Source organism: Squalius cephalus (assembly GCF_949319135.1).
Source record: "Squalius cephalus genome assembly, chromosome: 6".
In the NCBI taxonomy this organism is placed as follows: Eukaryota; Metazoa; Chordata; class Actinopteri; order Cypriniformes; family Leuciscidae; genus Squalius; species Squalius cephalus.
Window position 1 is genome coordinate 45403092 of NC_137127.1, and position 5478 is coordinate 45408569.

The following is a 5478-nucleotide window of genomic DNA, read 5'->3' on the forward strand; positions in this document are numbered from 1 at the left end:
GAACCTATTTGTACTACTGTAGAAGTTTGGTACCATTCTTGGCATTATTAGTGCAGTAATTTACGAGATGCATTATAGGATCCATTAGCGCCTGCACTAAGCCATCCGGCTGATATCTCTAAATAAGCTCTAACGTTAATAATGTTCAACCAAGGGAAAAAAGGCTTGTGGGGGAGTGTTTGGCTCGATGTCATGGTGCAAAGGACCCTAGGTTGATTTTACTCTGAACCATCCCTTTAAGTGCTTGTGTTTTCCCATATGATTCCCTTCCTTATTTCCTGAATTACTGGATTAAAGACTGTTTCCTTTGAGTTATACATCGTCGTGGGATTATTACACAGCCACCCTTGACCGTCGTCTGGTTTGAACACATTGTGAGGATGTTTGAGCTATTGCCAGCATAGCAGAAAGTAAATTATTTGTGGGAAAATAAGTTAGCAAGGCCTCAGATTTCACCAGACGAGACAAAACCCTTCCCTAACCTTGCGCTGATGACAGCAACTGCAAACTGTGTGTTCTCCGAGGCCTCCAGAACAGACGGCAGAACATGAAATATGTCATTGTCAAACACCACACAGTAAAATCAAAACTCTCCAATGAGACCGTCCGTCTCCATTCCATGAAACATCTTGTATTATCAGTGTGTGTGTGTGTGTGTCTGATATTTTCCTTTTTACAACAGCATTGCATTGGAGAGAAGTGCCTGTAGTCATTTTTTCTAATTTCCGTCTTATCTCATGCAGTCCGAGAATGGCTGGTGTCCGGTAATGATGCTGATTAACTATAACACTGTGTTCCCTTCTTTACTTGAAGTTTGAGATTCCAAATGGCATTGGGTTTTTTAAGGCTTTGCTTATGTCTGGAAACTACCCTGTCCTCGTTTTTAAATGGTTCATCTACTTTAATAAGCAAAATGCTTGGTTGCATTCCTCAGTTAAAAACATTTTCCTTTATAATAGACTTTCATGTTTCAGATTCTCCTGCAGAGCGAAACCTTGAGTTATTGTGGAGGTAGCATACAACCCACATCTGTCTTGTCTTTCAGCAGGTTATACGTCTCTTGTCTCTTGCTTCTTCGATTTTTCTTCTGAGAAAAAAATACACTCATTTATTAATATTTAAATTAAACATTACATAAAAAAATACATTGAAAAGATTGAAAAAAGTTCAACATCTGAGCACCTGCAAGCCTACATTAACAAGCAGTCTGAAATATTGATAGATGGAAGCTCTGGGCAATACATTTTACTCTGCAAACTCTTTGATGGCCACAATTGATTAAAACTACTGTATAATACTGTAATTTGTTGAATACAAATATATAAGTTTTGAACTGATTGATTGTTAACATTTGTATTTATATTAGTTACTTGGTGATGTGTTAGTGAGAATTGTTTTTATATATTTTTTTAATTATATTTTAATACATAGTTAGCCCTTGTCAATTGTTTGTTGGTCACTAACTGCCAATAGTAGGATGCATTCTAAGTATTTATAGTATGTAAAATAATAAATAATAATAATAATTTTGAATTAAAAGTCTAAATTGCTATAAAAAAAGACTTATGTATTTAAAGTAAAAAGCATACACTTCTCTTATTTTTTTTATTTTTTTTAATTGACTTTAGAAAACAAGAGACAGTAGATTTTTTTTCTCATTTTAGTAGTTTCTTTATGTGAAAGCTTTTTGAAGAAACCTGTCAAAAGTCACAATTTGCTCATTGTTCTGAATATGTAAGATGGGACGCAGCAGAAACTGAAACCAATACCCTGAAATCGGATTCCTGAATATTTTCCGTTAAAGTTAGCAGTACGAGTTTTACAGGGGTTTGACATTTAAATGATTTTCAAAACTGCTCATAAACCAAAGTTTATATTAAAGAACTTCATATGAAAATTGCAATTAAAATATTGATAATTTTATTAGTAGTGTAGTGATGTAGTATTATGGCATTTGTACTTATCCTCCCTGCTCCTCTATAAAATATGTATGCTGTTATAGATGTGTCTTCGGAGCCGTCATCAGAAGCGATAAGAGATATGCAGGTGGGGAAATTATGTTCTCACGAGTGATTTAATATTTCAGAGGTGCTTTAGATTGCGAAGATTAAACCATGGCTATTGGAAGTTTAGTTTTAATATCCTGAGGAGTGGAGTTGGATGGAAGGGAGGGAGGGGTAATCGCTCTTACCTCAGCTCACCTTACCCTAGTGCAAAATGGATTCTCATGGTTTAAGTCTTCATGATGTGTTGAACGTCAGGACATGCTGTGTCAATCAAACGTGTTTGTTTGGAGCTTCATTGTGCTGAGAGCACCTGCAGAGCTTCAAGTTGGTCATTGCAGCTTTTCCATTCAAATCAGGCTTAACAATGTGTTTAATTAAGGACGTAGCCTGTTTGCATGAAATGCACATCATTGCGAATGATGGACACTTTATTAGGTACATCTTGCTAGTATCGGGTTCGACACATTTGCCTTCAATTAAACAAGGTAATGGAAACATTCCTCAGAGATTCTGGTCCATATTGAATTTCTGACCATTACCACCCGCTCCCGCAACGTATGTGTTACACTCCCGCCCGCTCACGCAATATGTATGTCCACTCCCGCCCGCACCCGCAAAACTCTGAGAATTTATTCCCGCACAATAATAGAGATGCATTGATTTTGTGTCTTCTCCCGTCCCGCAGGAAAAAACACATATTTGTATTGCTATTATTAAAGAGATTCATGGGGTTGTTTGTTTCGTTTCCCTGGCCGGCATGTATTCTGGACACATACACACAAGACAATGGAGGAAATCGAGTGTATGCTGTTTTTGGATGGTTTTGTTTACGTTTTTGCTGTTTTTTATTCAGGATACTCCATCTGGCTCGTGCAATGATGACGCAGTGAATAGTAATGATTCTCTCTGAACAATCAGCAGTCTGCCGTGTTTTCACGTCACATTTTAGTATCGCCTCAGCTCGCCCAGAACCTCGCCGGAGGTGGTACGAAAAAAAGTACCTGGAAGCAGATACAGTTACAACTTTTACACAGTGGAAAACCAAACAAAGGCGAGTCGAGTCGAGCCGAGCCGAGGCGAGCTGGTACTGTGTAGTGGAAAAGAGCCATTATTGACATCTCCATCATGTCGCTAGGCTACCTCACGATCCCGCAGTGTTTTTTTTTTAGCCGCCCATTCCCGCCCGCAGCAAAGTTCAAACCCGCCCGCTCCCACGAGATTTGCGTTGGGTCCCGCGGGACCCGGCGGGACTCAATCCCAATTCAGCCCTCTACCTTGGGGGACAGAAATGGACTCCTACTGTATCTGTAGGTCAAATAGCACTTGTGACTTGAACTTTTGTCTTTTGTGAGTTTTAAAGCAGATTTGCATTTTTTTTGTTAATGAAACAGAAGTCTGTTGTGGTGGATTTCACACAAGTTATTTTGTCTTATACTGTAGGTATTACATTTATATTTGTGCTGTACATGCAGCAATCAAGTTTGTTGGTGTGTGTGTGTGTGTGTGTGTGTGTGTGTGTGTGTGTGTGTGTGTGTGTGTCTATTTAAATAATTCCATACCGGTGCCATTGTCAATTATTGGTCAGGGAATTGCAATGCAGTATCTATAAGTAAAACTCAACACTTTATATATATATATATATATATATATATATATATATTAGGGCTGGGCAAGTTTATTCGTTATTATCGTCTTAACGCATCAATTAATTATTGTATCGCGCATTAACAATTTTTTTTATTATTATTATTGTTTTGAAAGTCCGTTGCTTACTGCCTCTGAATACACACACAGACAAACCATGGGTCACAGGAGGGGTGGGATGTTGATCAGTACTGGCTTGGGATGGGCGTCATCACGCGTCTCAACCAATGAGAGCATTTGGGGTGAGCCTAAGACTGCTGCAGCGCGGAAAATAAAAGATCTGGTGCGGACAGAAAAATGGAAAAAGGTACCGAACACTTAAATGGACATTTTCATTTTAAATCTCTTCCACACGGCGGAGTTGATAGAACCAAAGTTATTTGTAAGCACTGCAAAGCTGAATTTTCTTATCACTGGAGTACTTCGAGTCCGAAGTATCACTTAAATGCAATGCCAGCAAATCACCCACCCAAACAAGCAGTGGAGGGAGGCTTCGGCAGACTTCGCTGGATGCAGAGTGTGGGAGAACTATAGATAAACAAAAGAAAGACAAGCTAACAAATGCCATAGTGAAGTGGGTAGCTACAAACCGCAGGCCGATTAGTATTGTGGAAGATGTCGGTCTGAAGAATGTTCTAAGGATCTGTACGTATGAGCCACCCCAAGACGCACCATCACAAGGAGAATACATTAATTGAATGAAAAGGAGAGGACTACAAAGGCGACGGCGTTGCACTGTTGCCCTCACCGGACACTACTGGACATCGCTGGGCAACCATAATTACCTCGGAGTTACAGTGCATTATATTGATGGACAGTGGGAACTGCATTCACATGCTCTGACTGTAATGAAAACACAAGAGAGACATTTTGCTGAAACGTGCGCTGAACATTTTATTCATGTTGCACAGCAGTGGAACGTTTCAAATAAAGTCGGCACACTTAGCACAGATAGTGCAAGAAATATGATCGCCGCTGCGAGACATCTGCCTTTTGAACACGTCCCCTGCGTCGCGCACAGTCTCCAGCGTTCTGTCACAGGATCTCCACACAACAGTGTGTTGGACAATGTCCTGGCCAAATGCAGAAAAGTTGTGGGCCATTTTAAACACAGTCCAGCGAGTGCTGCAGAATTAGAACAAAAACAAATTGAACATGGACAAAAGAAGGAGTCGCTTATACGAGACGTTCCAACCAGATGGAATTCGATTCGGGACTTGATAAAAAGTGTCCACAGAAACGAATAGCCACTGAGGGATGTCCTCACCACACAACACCAAGATCGCCATGCCAACTACGGCTGAAATGGACAAACTGCAGAGGTTGGAAACGCTACTGAGCCCTGCAGGTATATTTTACATTATATATTTCTCACTGTCCTGTCTGAGTGCATGTGAGAGAGAAATAGTGTGTCTGTATGTGTGTGTAAATATAGCATGAATATGTAGAGGACATGTTTTGTGTGTAAGTGAACGCAAAAAATTTGAGTGAAATGGGTTTGATTTTTTGCAGGTATGTGACTGAACTTCTGGGAGGAGAAAAGTATGTTTCATGCTCTGTGTTTCTGCCTACTTTATGCCATCTCACAGGTGATGGAGAGCTCAGATGATGACCCTGCCTATGTGGTCAAATTCAAGTCTACATTCAGAAAAGACCTGGAGACACGCAAGGAAAATGCCAACATTGCATATCTGAAGATTGCTACCGCATTGGACCCGAGATTCAAGGAGTTCAAGTGTATACCCAGAGCAGAGAGAGCTGAGGTGTGGGCCTCAGTCACTTACTCAAGGAACAGAGGGTTGTTGCAGAGAAATCTGTGGAAGCAACA